The sequence below is a fragment of the Equus asinus genome, chromosome 10 (genome assembly GCF_041296235.1).
Source record: "Equus asinus isolate D_3611 breed Donkey chromosome 10, EquAss-T2T_v2, whole genome shotgun sequence".
In the NCBI taxonomy this organism is placed as follows: domain Eukaryota; kingdom Metazoa; phylum Chordata; class Mammalia; order Perissodactyla; family Equidae; genus Equus; species Equus asinus.
The window spans coordinates 95168298-95184110 of NC_091799.1; positions in this window are offsets into that span (position 1 = coordinate 95168298).

Below are 15813 nucleotides of genomic sequence, written 5' to 3' on the forward strand. Positions count from 1 at the left end.
AGATTACCCATTTTCTAAGCACAGCATCTGCAAATGTGGAAAATAAGACTCTGTTTATAAAAGTGAGGGATTTCAGTTTTTCCGAAGAGCTTTTTATAATGCTTAGTGCCAGAGGATGAGTATATTAAATTGACAGTAAATGGAAACTATTGTACCATTTATGCTTGAAACGTGACTCTCCTTCAAGATGTCCTTCCTGTTTCTAATTCAAGTGAAGGAAATCTATTTGGATAATTTGGTAGTATATTCTTTTTATTCATCTTGAAACTTGGAATTTTTCCTGGAAATAAACACAAAAATATATAATATGTAAAAATTCAGTAATAATAAAAGCTAAGACAAGGAGCTTATGTGCCAGATGTATGCACTTTACATGTGTTAACTCATCTCGTCCTCACAACTCTGAGAGGTAGGTAATATCCTCATTTATCCAGGTGGGGAAACTGAGGCATAAAGGGGCTCTAGAGCTAGGAAGTGGAAGTGGCAAAGTCGGGATAGGAATCCAGGTAGTCAGCTCCAGAGTCTGCACTCTTCACCACTACATGGGCAGCTCTTAAGTCCTTCCGTCTCGGAAACCCTTTACACGCTTTGAAAGTATGGAGGAGTCTGAATAGATTTTGTTTTTGCTGGTTGCATCTATTGATACGTACCGTATTAGAAATTAAGACTGAGAAAATTTTAAAGTGTTAATTAATTCATCTAAAAATAATAAAATCATTACATGTTAACATAAATGTATTTATGAAAAATAACTATATTTCCTTTAGAAAACTGTAGTGGGAACAGTGAGTTTATTTTACATTTTTGCAAATATCTTTCATATCCAGCTTAACAGAAGACAAATGCATTGTCATACCTGCTTCTGTGCTCAATCTGTCGTCTAACACGTACAGAAACTCCACTGTACCCTAATGGGAGAACAGGTGGAAAAGGCAACTAGCATCTTAGTATTACTATAAAAATAGCTTTGACTTTGCAACCCCCTGAAAGGGTCTTGGGACACCCAGGGGGTCCTGGATCGCACTTTGAGAACCACTGCACTACACTTCACTGCCTCTCGGCACGTGGGGTAAGTGTCTTGGCTGAACTCTAAGTGCTCCTTGAGAAAGGGTGTTTTCTCAAGTAAATCCCAGCCTGGTGTGTAGAAGGAACTGTGGCTGTGTAGTCAGAGACTGAGGTGCAGTCTGGTTCTGCCTCGGCAGTCCTTGACCTTCACTAAGTGACCTTGTTTGCCTGGCTCTAATTCCTCTTCTAAAATAGGGATAGTCACAAATCCCTTGCAGGGGCATTGTAGGCATTCCAGAAAATTATGTGACAAGAAGCCTTACAGGTACTGACACACAGAGGATGCCTGAGCAAGGGTAGCTTTTATTCCACATTGGTCAATGATGGCCAGGAAAGGAAGGAGAGGGGTCACATTCGACCAAAAGGGAAGGAAAAGAGAGGCAACAAGGGCAGACCTACAAACCCGTATCTTAGAACCAGATGTACCTTGAAAACCAGATATATTCAGAGATTCATAAATTTGGGGTTTTAGAAAGTTAATGTGGTGCATATACTGTTTATAATGTTAGACCTCCATAGAACCTAGAGGACCACCTGATAATCCAGCACTTTACTGGTTCTAGAGGGGGACAAATTCCACTCACACCAAGGCCTAGAAACAGCCTCGTGTCTGTTCAGGCCAGGTTTTGATGTCAAATTATTTACAAGAAATCTTTATTGTTCAGAGCTCTGGGGACTTTGGGATTGTGGGCTTTACCAAAAGCCGTAGCAGCATCAAGCTGGGGACTGTGCCCATACAATTTCATTTAATTCTCTCAATTCCATGAGCAAGAAGCAGACATCTCAGGATCCAGAAACATCTTTGCTAGTTTTTGCCTTTTAACCTTCTTTATAGGATCCCAGGGTTGGAGCAGTGGCCTCTGACTTTCTGTCTGTGGCTGTTGCCTGCAATTTAAAGTCCAAACGTTTACTATATTTGGGTGGGGAGAGGGAGTTAGACATGTGGACTGTGTGTGTGTGTGTGTGTGTGTTTCAAAATGAACCCAATAGCATCAGCAAATGTCTTAATGAATGCATAGAAAGTTTGTATTTAGTCTATTGAAAGTCCACCTAGCCAGGGCCCTAATTTCCTGAAGAACAAAGATAAGATGAGATGATATATTTTGGATACGAATAAAACCCATTACCACTACATTCATAGGGGTAGAAGTTGAACACATGGACACGTTTAAAACTCTGTAAACAAGAGCCTAAACTGATTATTTCATGTTCATAATGTCCAACTTACAGAATTTCACAGAGAAGTAAACCCTGATGTTGTTTAAAGATAAAAGTTCTGGCTATGAATTGATGTTGCACGATATGAAAGGATTACTGGCACCTGGAAGTAAATTCCTGAAGGATTCATCAGAATTTGAAATTACACATGTATATGACAATGCTTGAGTATCTTGAGAAACCCTTCAACTATTGGTTTCTGTAGGATTTTACAGTAATTTGCAGCTTCAAAGATAAAATAATTTAAAATAATTTTTTCGGCCTTTACCTACACTATTATTCCAACTTCAGGGGGAAATAAGTTACATTTATTTGGACATCTATACGTGCTACACACATTAGTAGGTGCTTTATTTTGTTGATTCCAACTTAAAACCATGTATATATTTTTAATTGTAGTAGACGTCTTTAAGTTTACCACTGTCATGAATTCAGCATCATGGTATTAAAATATCCCCTCCCAGCCATGTCAAAAAGCAGCCAATGCTATTTGTTAAAAGGGAGGAAAGAAGGAAGACTAACTTTTTGTAATGTTGTTTAGTTAAGTCGATATGGCTGCTGCAGTGAGTTAGGAGGACTGGATTTTTCTCCTTTTATTTTCCTTCCTTCCTTCCTTCCTCCCTCCCTCCCTCCCTCTCTCTCTTCCTACTTTCCTCTCCTGTGTGCTCTTTCTGTCTGTCTCTCTCTTTCTCTCTTTCTATCCTTTTTTTTTTTTCTTTCCTTCCTTCCTTCTGTTATTTTACCCTTATATACTGGATTTTAATGTTTCAATAAACAGTAAACCACTGCTACTTTATTGGCTTCATTAACTAGAATTCCCTTAGGAACTGTAATTTCAGTCATAACCATTAGCTGAACCCAGGGCTTCTCGCGAGGCCCCTAGTAACTACTGGGCTCATGGATGCCTGTCTGAGCTCCTTACCCTGAACGTGAACTCAGCAACTCAGTATGTGCTGGTAATGGATGCAGTGGTGTGCCAACGGATCTCCCCTCCAGGACTGAGGCACTCATTTCCCCAGCTGCCAGGAGGGCTGGCCTTTGATGCCTCCCAGATGAGTCCCTCTTTGGGAATAGCCCTTGGCAGAAGGAAGCTGCCCTACTCAAGGCCACACTCCCTCTGTGATGGCAGCCTGCATCTGGTGGCTGGCCCCTTTGCCTTGCCATTTCCCTGATGACCTTCCCAGCTCCTGAGCTCTCCATGGGATTGCCTGAGGCCTTTATTGCAACTGCATCATAGTTCAACTTCTGCCACTGTGAATCCTTTTTCTCTTACTTCCCTATAGGTATAGATCCCGAAAGCACTCTCCAATAAAAGTCCTGCATGTAAATCTCCATCTCAGAATTTGTTCCTCAGGGAAGCATAACTAAAACCTTTGGTGCCAGGAATGGTCCTTGGAAGGAGGCTCTTAAGTGAGATCTGGAGCAGGATCACCAGCTGGCCTGTGGTCAATGAGGACACCATCACTGGGGGTAGACAGAGTACCCATAGCCCCGTGCATGCTGTAGTCCTACAATTGTTAAAACTTGCACTCTGGTGAGACTGCTGGGAGGGTATATATTGGTGGGTGCAGTCTCTGTGTATTTGGGAAGTTCAAGGGACGTGGTAATTATGAGTACCGTGGAATTGGATGGTTACTGTTGAGTACTATAAAATGAAGTAGAGAAAGGCAATGAAAGACTGGAGTGATTAATCACCAATTTAAGGCTGAGTGTGAAAGCCAAAGGGCTTATGATAGTTTATAAAGAGACTCTCAACTCCTGCAGTCAGAGGCAGAAAAAGCCAGGAGCAAGCCTAGAACTTAATTATAAGGCCAGAAGAGCTCCAGAGAAGTTGAATTCTCAACCCCAGCAAGTCTACTATGCCAAAGTCAGGGCCCTGATTGGGAAGGAGTGAGATACTGAGACTTGGAATATGGACATCTGTGTCCATGCACTAAAAATCTTGAATCCTGAGATGCCCCTGAACCCCCTGGGCCCCTTCCTCCCTATGAAAAGCTAGTTCTGCTGCCTTGCTTGAAGATGATGCTGATGCCTCTACTTTGTAAGACAGCATGCACCCAACTCAGGATCTACCCCTAACTCCATCCCTGGGCACTAGACCAGTCATTAGAATAGGGATCAGCAACTACAGCCTATGGGCCAAATCTAGCACATAGTCTGTTTTTGCAAATAACGTTTTATTGAAACACAGCTATTCCCATTAGATTACATATTGTCTATGGCTGTTTTCACGCTACAGTGAGAGATTTGAATAGTTGCAACAGAGCCTAAAATATTTACTCTTGGCTCTTTACAGGAAAAGTTTGTTGACCTCTGAGCTAGAGTCAAGTCATAACAAAACCTAGAAGGGAAATTCTGCTAGATAGGGGCAGCACTGTGACAAGGGAGGAATGGAAATATACATCAAAGAAGATGCAGGACTTAGCCAACAAGTACTAGCAGACAAGGACTAGTATTTATGGGATTGAATTCTGAAGGGTCTAGATTAAGGAGGATGGAATATATAGTTAGCTAATGGAAAGTGTATTCACATGAGAGCACTCCCCTGAGATATAGGGTTTAACACTCTCTTGGTTGGTGCTTGGAAGCTTCAAAAAGTAATGACCACACTAAGTGGAGGAAATATGTGATCAGTGCCTTGGCAGACATGTAGAAAGAGATCAAAGTCTCAGAGAAGCAGGCATGCTAGAGTATATATACTCTGTAAAAATGGAAAATCCGCTAGCTCACTATATTTCGTAGGGGCACCCGGAGGACCCACCATTTACTAAAACTGTAAGGAAAGAGCTGGTGAGAGGGGCATCATCTTCACCGAGAATCTCAATGGAGGCTGTCCTCTGTAGGTTAGGGCTGATGCTGTAGAAGGCGCTGTTCTAGAACTGAGCTCCCCGAAAACAATGAGGATGATAAGATCCCAGATTGATAGAGGCCAGGTGGCAGAACTTAAACATCAGAAGCAAAGAGGATGCAATTATCATGAGTGGTAAGGGGCCTTCACTCACAGAGAGCTATGGAGATGATTAATAGAACATGGTGTTCTTAAGAGCAAGATAGAAGGGTAGATAAGGAAGATAATGTGAACACACCACTTAAAAGTCATGGCCAGGGGCCGTCCCCATGGCTGAGCAGTTAAGTTTGCGCTCTCCATGTTGGGGACCCAGGGTTTTGCTGGTTTGGATCCTGGGCGCAGAGCTGGCACCACTCATCAAGCCATGCTGAGGCAGCATCCCACAAAGCAGAACTAGAAGGACCTGCAACTAGAATATGCAACTATGTACTGGGGGGCTTTGGGGAGAAGAAATAAAAAAAAGATTGGCAACAGATTTTAGCTCAGGGCCAATCTTTAAAAAAAAAAGTCATGCCCAATTTCCAGTCCTGAGCCAGTCCTTTGATCCAGAACCTGCTCCCAGAAGGAGAGGCTGGTTTGAGGAAGTATCATGCAATACCATAGCAAGGGCATATGGTAGTAATTTTCCCAGTCTTTACTTAAGCGATCTGTGGCCATTTCCTTGAGTAATGACCCAATGGGAAAAAGGGCAATCCCAAATATTTCAAGTGTTCTTGGGCATGGCAATCTCCATTGATGGGGATTTTATGTTTTATCATGGCCCTTTGCTAAAATAGGGGCTTTTAGGGGGTAAGTAATAAGTCTAGGCTCAGTCTAGTTCACAGTATGTTCTTTGGCTCCATCGATCCACCTGATGATTATTTGTTCAGTCTGAGTATATAATTGAAATGAATGTCCTCAGTAGTTGGCAGAATCTCCTCATCACCTCCTTGGTTTGTAGAGTGAGCTACTTTAGGGGAGAAGGCCACATGGAAACCTCTGAAACTTTCCACCTATGGTCAAGAGAGTAGATAAAAAAGCCAATATCACATTCATGGGAAATGGCAGAGATATTGGCCACCCATAACACACTCAACACTGCAAGGGTAGTGGTCCCCATCATATCCTCCTTTAACTCACCATTCTGTCCTCTTCAAAAACAGGGACCCTGATAATTGAGAGTGGACTGCTAATTAGCTAGTCAGCTAATTACTTGTCTATTGTCACTGCTAAATATCCAACCTGCCAGCAACAGAAACCAAAACTGAGGCCGCAATACAATGCCCTTTCCTGAGGAGACCAAGCAGTTACTTGTTAGCAACTTGATTGCATCTGATCCCTTTCAATCTGAAAGTGGCAGTGATGTATCTTGACTGGAATTGACACATATTCAAGAAATGGCTTTGTCTTTCCTGCCCATAGGGACTCAACCAGAACCACCACCCAGAGCTTATAGATTATTTGATGAACTGACACAGGATCCTGCATAATGTGAACCTGGACCAAGGAGCCCACTTTGTAGCACCTGGATCCCACCCACACCATACCACACCACCCGGAAGCTACCTGCCTGATAGAGCCTTTTGAAAACACAGCTAAGTTGCCAGCCTGGAGATGATACCCTGTGAGGATGGGAAGGCATTAAATCAGTACCTATTATATAGTGCTGTGTTCCCAATAGATGAAATTGATGGGTTCATAAAATAAGGATTGGAAGTAGGCTTGGCCCCATTTACCATTACTCCCAATGGCCTGATTGGGGAATTTGTGCTTCCTTGTCACTTCACATTTAGTCTCCCAGGTCCTGGTCCCCAGAGAGAGAGAATGCTTCTATCAGGGGACTCAGCAAGAATTCCATTAAACTTTAAGCTACAGCTGCTGGCTAGATGCAGTGACATCCACCCTAGTGGATGTGATTCACTTAGCTATTCCTTGATACTCTCTTGCCAAATTTTGAAGGTCAATGAGCAAGTACAATAACTATGGCTTGAATTTGTCCATTTACCACCACAGCCACATCCTCATGGTGATCTAGGGCTCAGAGCCCTCAGGGCTGAGAATCTGGGTCACCCCACCCAGTAAGCCACACAGACTAGCTAGCTGAAGGTGCGGGTGTTTAAAAAGGACAGTAGAAGAGGGAGAGAATGATACCAGCTGTAGTGGCAGGTGCTGTAGTTCATCCCAATAACCTTCCTCTTATAAGTTTCCCCAGAAAAAGATGTCGTTCAGAACCATATGGAGCTTTTCTCAGATGGGATGAAATTAATACATGAAGGAATGGGATCTGGGAGGCGCCAGGGGTGGACTGTAATAGGTGGGGAGGTATGCTCCCTAGATCTCCCCTTTAGGACCGAAGAATTCATTTCGCAAGCACTCCGAAGAATTGGCTATGACTCCTGCAAAGGGACTCATCAGTGGGTCCCATTCAGGAATGGCCCTTTGGCCAAAGGGAGCTACATGGTCCAAGGTTAGAGCCCATTTCCAATGGCATCCAGAGGTGGGCTTATGTGAAGATACAAAGGCCTGGCACCCTTGCCTCCATTAGGAAAACTCTGAAGGGCCATTGCCACTTCCAGTCTCCCTGTGGTATTTGCTGCAGCTTCTTTTGCAACTGCATCACAGCTCACTTCTCCCATGCCCAGTCCTTCCTCCCTCACCCCTCACAGGTGCGCTCCCAATAAAGCCCCTGAGTGTGACCTTCCAGCTCAGAAACTGGTGCCCAGGAACGTGGTCTGTGTGTGCCCTGGTGTGAGCATCGTACAAATGCCTTTATTTTCCCAGTTGTAATCCGGGGTTAAAAACAAACCAGTGATTAAGAGTAAATAATTTTTCCTTCACAAACTGAAAATTAAAATGTTTAGTAGTTTCATTCAACGGAAAACGTTTTGTTGAACACAAAGGGCTTTGTTTCTATGGTAAGGTATCTCCACATAGCATCTTTCCTTCAATGAGCTTTTGATGTTTCAATTATTTATTTTTTAATCAAGTCCTAATCCATTGTTTGGATAGATGTTTCTAAAGTATTTTTAAGATGTAGTATATTTTAAAAATTAGATCTCCATCTGTCGTCATCCAGAATGCGTGTTGGCAGATGGTGAACGGGCTTAATTTTAACCCCTGAATGCTGTTAGCTTGCTTCGCTGTATCCCTGGGAAAGAGGTGCCATTGTGAGCGCTCTTTTCCTCTCCACTCACAGTTAATTTTGCTTCACTTTGTGATCTGCAGCATTAGATTTTTGAAAAACAACAACAACAAATCATCACCTTACGCTGTTGAAAGAGGATCATGGGCAATTGATCTACAAAACGTATGTTCTCTTTCCATCTCCAAATTATTTCTTTTCGATGGGAAAGACAAGTTTACTTGAGCACATCACAGATCTTTTAATTCACTGAATTTCTTTCTTAAGTTGATAGTTTTGATGCTCTTTCGATTTAAATCAGTGGTGGTGTTAGGGGTTGAAAGTACACAGAAGTTGATTGATCTTTTTTTTAATCATCAATCTGAAAACTAACCAGATAACACTTGGAGTATTCCATTTCAAATATAGATAAGAAATCAGCATATAGCACATGGATAGGCTTTTCTGACAGATTTTTTTTTCAGATTGTTTATTCTATGACTTTCCAGTCCTTAGCATGTGTGGAATTTCATTTATACACATTTCGATGTCCTCTTAAACACCATTTTTTAGTGTTAAAGCTTTTTTATTATGGAATTTTCCAAATGTACACAAAGGTAGAGAGAATAGTATAGTTCATGACCCCATCACTTAGCTTCAACAATTATCAACATTTTGCACATCTTGTTTCGTTTACTAATTTCCACTTCCTCCTCACCACACAATACATACATGTGTACGCGTGCACACACACACGCACACACACACACACTTTTCTCCTGGAATATTTGAAGAAATACCAAACATTGTGTCATTTTCCTCATAAGGTACTTTATGTGCATTTAAGCAGTAAGACTTTTTTTTCCTACTCACCTGGGGATTATCATACTCAACAAAAATAATACATTAAATATTCTAATACCAAATCCATATGCAAATTTCCCCAATTGTCTCAAAGTTGCCCTATTCAAATAATAAGAACCAATAATGTCCATAAACTCCATGCTTGCCATGTCTTTTAAGTATTTTAGTCTACACAGCTCCTCTTCCCCTCTCATGCCTTTGAATTTGTTGGAGAAATTGGATTATTTATTCTTTGTGTTCCATATTCTGGAATTGTATGATTGTTTTTCTGTAGTGTTTTTAACTCTTTCCTCTGTTCTCCATATTTTCTATTAGCTAGTAGTTACGTCTGAGACTTGTCTGATTAAAGTTCAAATTTTTTTAGGTCATAAGATTTTTTTATCCTGTGTACTTCCTGTGGAATCATACCATGAGCTCTTGATGTCTTGTGGCATCACTTTCAGTAATGCCAATAATCAGTCCAGGTGATGTCAGAATGCTCCGTCCTCTACAAGTTTCTTATAAACATTTCCCCTGTGGTTTTAGCATTCACAGACAACCATAGATCCAGTGTTTCATTAAGGACTGAAATAGCAATTTTCTTATTGTCATTTCTTCTGCATTAGTTAGCCATAACTCTTCTATAAAAAGCATAACAATTATTTGGCTGACCTTCAATACAGTTTGTATAGGAAAGGTAGGACAAATTTTTTATTCTTTTTATATAACAAACAGCAATTTTCACAGTAATGAATTGGTGCTCTTTATAATCTCCAATGGTAACTAGTAAGTTTTTTAAAAAAGTATCATTATGCACTCATGAATTTTTATGTATTTACTATTGATTATTATTTACTATGTGATTATTATTCTTTTTGACAGTCATATCATGCCATTTTGGCTAATAGGATCTCTTTCAAGTTGGCTTCCTTTTGACATGACCTCTTTAGTCTTTGGTAATTTCTTGCTTTCCTGCATTTGAAGATGTCCCGGGCTGATCTTATACATTTCAGATTCCATATAGATTCCCAAAAGGTGATTTACTGGGTCAGGAGGATTAACTATTTTTAAAGTAGTTTGACATAGTGGAAAGAGTATGAGCTTTGGAGGTGGGTAGGTCAGGGTCAGAATCTAAGCCATATTACTCACTAGCTCTGGGGCCTTAAAAAGGTTTATCGCACAAAATGAGGATAATAAGAGCCCATATAAGGAAGAGGAAATTATAATAACATATGAAATTATTTTATTATAGTGTTAAGTAGAAAAAGCAAGATTCACAACTATATAAAAAATGCATAGAGAAACTATTGTGATCAAATATTCTAACAGGTTAATAGCGGTGTCTTTTGATGGTGGGACTACAGGTCATGTTTTTCTTCTTTATGCTTCATATTGTACTTTTCCACATAATCTAGAAAGGGAAGAAATAAGATAACTTCGTTAAAATAAAAATAAGCCTCTACCACAAATCCTGTAGTGTTGATTAAAATTCATTTGGGATATGATTCATTGCATACCCTTTTTGTATCTCTCATGGTCAATTTAATCCACTCGTCCTTTAACAGAATTGAATGCAAATTATATAATACAGAAAAATATTGTTGTAACTATACTCTGCCATCTGCTTCCTTTATCTATGTTGTGTCATATTGATTTCAATAGACCAGGTCAAATCTGAGTGTTTCCTGCTTTCAAGGATGACCTCTGGAGGCCTCTTACTACTCTGCCTCCTTGCTCCCAGGGGAGGGCCACTAAGTTCTGGGTTGACAGCTGAAGACAGAGTAGTAAAAACAAGAAGTAAAATAAAATCTCTGTTGGACATGCTTATAAATCAGTTTTCCTATGGGACAGAATTGCTGGTGTTGGTGCTCATTGAAAATAGTCTTATTGATCAGAAAACTAAACCAATTGGTTCTTTATTCATCTAAGGATTCAGATTCAGACTGACTTGTCAAAGATGAATTCGTGTAATTCTGTAATTCTTTAAAACGATGGCAAATGATAAAAACTTTTGTGGAAGATATCTGCAGAGGTTTCTAATCTAAGATTCAGTCTGATTTTCAGGAATGATATTTTGATTTTGGACTCGAGGGTCATAATTTCCTCTTTTAAAACGGGCAATGAAATTCTGGACATTTGGGGTCTAAAGATAACAGATAACATTTTTCTTCATAATTTTTTTTCTGTGTAAATATATCTTATTTCAAAAGAGAATTCTTGATTTTAATTTTAAAGCAGTGTAGGCTAGGTCTTGTGGAAACTTGATGGCTGTGGCCTGCTCAATTAATTTGAACAATGAATTGCTTTTGATAGGTCTTTAGGTGGCTGTGTAAGAAGAAACAGGTAAAAGAAAGCATCCTGGTAACTGAAACAACTAGAAAGGGTTTTTTTTTTTTTCCTCTGCACTTTTCTTTCATGTTCCTCCTTATTGATGGGCTGATTTGGACACTGATCTGTAGATGAGCCAAAGCATTGAGCATCAGGACCACTGTCACTAAAAGTGCTGCTTCATTCAACACCACACCTTCAGTGAGCACTTGTTCCTGGTGCAGGTTCTCTGTTGAATGTTAGAAGTACATTGATGATGTCTCTCACAAAGACCTTATAGGCTCGCTAGCTGGACTGTACATACGCACACTGGTAAACAAGAGATTAGCAGAGGATACACCAAGTGTGATATGTGCTGTGTGATGTGTGATGACAGGGAGCCATCCCTATGGACAGTGTACTAGTCAGAGTTCTCCAGAGAAGCAGAACCAATAGCATCTCTCTTCCTCTCATTATTTTAAGGAATTAGCTCATGCAATTTTGGGAAGCTGGCAAATCTGAAATCTGCGGGGCAGGCCAGCAGGCTGGACACCCACAGAAGAGTTGACGTTGCAGTCTTGAGTCTGAAGGCAGTCCTGAGGCAGAATTCTCTCTTCCTTTGGTGGGATGGTGGGGAATCTCAATCTTTTTCTCTTAAGGCCTTCAACTAATTGAATAAGGCCCACCCACATTATGGAGGGTAATCTGCTTTACTCAAAGTCTGCTGGTTTAAATGTTAATCTCATCTAAAAAATGCCTTCACAGAAATGTCTAGACTGGTGTTTGACCAAACAGCTGGGAACCAAAGCCTGGCCAAGATGACACATACATTTAACCATCACAGATGGGGAAACACTTCCTCTGGGGAGGCTGGTTAAGAGACATACCAACATCCAGAGAAGACTGAAAACCTGAGTCCTTAGCTGCTCCAGAAGTATCTGACCTGACTGCCTCTCAGAAATGAGGAAGCTGTCCAGGGGAAACACCCTTTCCCCAGGAACAAGTATGTGAATATTTGCCACAAGTTGGGTAGAGAGACGAGCTCCCTCCAGAAGTACCAGGGAGTATGACCGCCTTAGTCCTGGCCTCAACACTTCCCTTGGAAATGCCAGTTTCTTTCTCTGCATATTTATGTGGTTCTTTTTTCCTTATCCTCTCCAAATCCATGATTTTCGATTGGTTCTTTTCTCTCTCTCTCCCTTTTTAAAAATGTGAGTATTTTATCTATTGAAATATCAGAAACTTTTACATTTTTAATTACAGATTATTTATTTCTTGAATATGTAATTCATTCCTATGGCACAAATTCAAGCTTCAAAAGGGTATTTATACAGCAAAAATATTTCCCTCTCACTCCTTGACCTCAAGCTACCTTAAGTCCTGCCCCAGAGGCAGCAGCTACTACCAGATTAAGGATTTCCTTGTAGAGATATTTTATGTATATGTGAGCAAATGAATATGGACGCTTCAAAAAATATACCAATGATAACGCCTTGCTTTTTTTTCGTTTAGCAAAATATCTTGGAGACCATTCCACTTGAATTTAGTTAAATCTGACTTATTTTTTTACAGCTACATAATATTCCACTGTACAAATATATACCATAATTTATTTAGTCAGTCCCCCATCTAGATTTTTTCCAGTCCTATACTGGTACAGACAAATTGGCCATAAATATCCTTGTACACACATTTTCCCACATTCTTTAGGATAAATTCCTTGAAGTAGAATCGATAGGTGAAAGGGTATGTGCATTTGAAATTTTGACAAATTAGCCAATTGTCCTCTATAAAGACCAAACCAGTTAACACACTTACACTTGGTTATTTTCAGCTCCAACTTACAGATGTACAAACATGACATCACAGGCATTATTTTCCAGGGTGGCGATGGATTTTGGCTGATCCATTCTCTCCTTTTCCTCACATCCCTGGGGGCCAATCCCCAGCATTTGGAAGTGGGTGTAGTCTGAGGAAGGGGAACAATGTAACGGGAACTCACCCATGGAGACATTCACCCAGAGCTTCACCTTATCACATTCGGCTCGATCAAGTACAAAAATGTAGGTCTCCTCTTGGTGACTTGCCCAAGGTCACACATCTCCAGTCAGGAGTAGAAGTTGGTCTCTCAAGTTCTTGTTCAGCTCTTGAGTTCTTGTGACCTTCAGGGGCATAGATTTGTGACCATGACCAAATGACCTAATGCATCTACATCATTTATGAGCTGGGTCATGTGTGGAGTTTATGAGCTGGTTCATGTGCATTGTTTAGGACAGTGTCTAGTACATAGAAAGCACTCAACAAACATGAGTTATTATTGTCATTCTTGCTCTTAGGAGGTGGGTGGGAGAGGGACAGGAGAGACGAAGAGGAGTCTGGACGTTGCTGGGGCTGGGGACTGAAGCCCCAGAGACAGCTAGGATGACCTCCCGGTCCTTCCAGCTGTCTAATTCAAGCAGCTCCAGCTTGACTTGAGCTTGGTTTGAGCATTTGAGTTATGGGGGATGGTGAGCATTTTTCTTAATTGAGCAGGAGCTAATGAGAGCTGTATTTCTTTGAATCTGCCCATTGGATGAGAACAAACATTAATTAACACTGGGCTGGAAAGGCCAGATACAATTTACCAAACGAGAGGGCATCTTCCCGCATCAGTTATAAAACAGTGTGCAGAGGACCGGCGCGCGCTTTCCAACAGCGAAAGTCCATCACCACTGCCGTGTTAAATACAGAGTGAAGGCCCCATAAACCAGCATCCATGTGTGAAGCAATTAAACTAGGCGCTGCCCCCACAGCAATGCTCCAGCAGCTGCCTCCGTTGGAGCTTTCAAGGCTCAGCAACTTGTAGGATGACACAGGAATAATAATGCACTGGTTTTCTTTGCGGACACAAAGAAGGCTGCAGTGGGGGAGCTGGTCTCCTAATTGAAGCAAGATTGGGAAGGCATCCTCATCTAGGTCCACAGGGAGGGGTGGGGCTGGCTCTCCCCGTTGATGCCTCCTGCCAGTTCCCTCGGCCAAGACAGACCCTATGGTCTGCTGATGGCCATTACTAGGCACATTTGACACACCTGCGGGAAACCCAGACTCCAGGGGAGGCAATAGTGGTCTGGCTGCTTCTTCTCCTTCTCTTTAATAGTGAATGCAACCCACCACTTCACATTTTACATCTCCCATCCCACCAGATGTCCAGGTTTCCTGCTCTAGTTTGGGAGTCCAGACAGTGTTTCTAAGTCTTTGCGGCTCAGTGAGGTTGGTGGTTATTCTGAATATGTTTCTGAGATGGTGTAGTTAGTTTGGTTTATAATAACACCCTCCATTTTCTGCTGATAATTTGAGGCATTGAGGACATTGGCATTAATCCATGAAGGACAAGGCTGGATAAGGTCTAGGCCGGGAGGAAGAGTGAAGGAGGGTACTATGGGACTACTCTTTCTCCTCTTTGACCAATAGCTTCAAGATCTAGGAGGCTGAGTGAGTCCCATTGACACCAACACCCATGTCTCCAGAGCACACCCAGCACCTGCTTGACCCTGGGTGTGTGATACGGCCGTGTCTGGGTGTGGGGCACCTTCTCGGCTCACCCTGTCTGCTCCACTCTCCTGGCCAAGGGGCCACTGCAGTCCCTGCTCCACGGCTTCCAGCAGATCCTGCTCCACTTCATTTCCCTGGGTCTCTGGGAAGAGGGAGGCAAGGTGTCTTGCGTCACCCCGGCCCCAGAAGCATCAGTGCCTGTGTAGCTGAGGCAATGTGGCTCAGTTGTTAAGAATTTGACCATCTCTGTTAGAATCTTGATTCCAGCTCTTACTGTGTGTCTTTAAGGGAACTGCTTACCCTCTCTGTGACTCAGTTTCCATATCTGTAAAACATGAATAATAAGAGTACCTACCTCATAAGATTGTTGTGAAAATTAAATGAGATAATGTATGTAAAGTAATTAGAATGGTGCCTTCTGGATAAGGAACCCCCAGGCCCTGAACATAGCTACCTCATGCTTTGAACTCAAGACCTCTTTCTTGGGGCTCAAACCTTGTCTGGCTGGGAAGGGGGTATGGGTGGGCAGGACGTTGCGGGACGTTGTCATGTTGTCCCAGTCTCACCTTCATCTCTTGCCTTTGCAAAAGCAGCTTTCCCCTCCTGAGTCTGGCACAAAATGGTGTAAAAGCTGCCCAGCATGTCCACACAGGGACCTGGATGCCCCTGGGGCTCACAGTTCTGCAAACTGTAGGTGAAAAAGCCTGGCCTTTGCCAGGCCCTGTGAATAACCCTGGATCATTGGGCATCGTCTGTAGGCCCATCATACACCCTCTGAGGGCCCTTTGGGGCTTTCTCACCCATCTTGCCATCTAAAGCCCATGTGTCACATTTGAATTTCACTCCTGAGCACGTTTCCATGGTCACCGAAATGATTCCTGAGCCTGAGGTAAAGACAGGT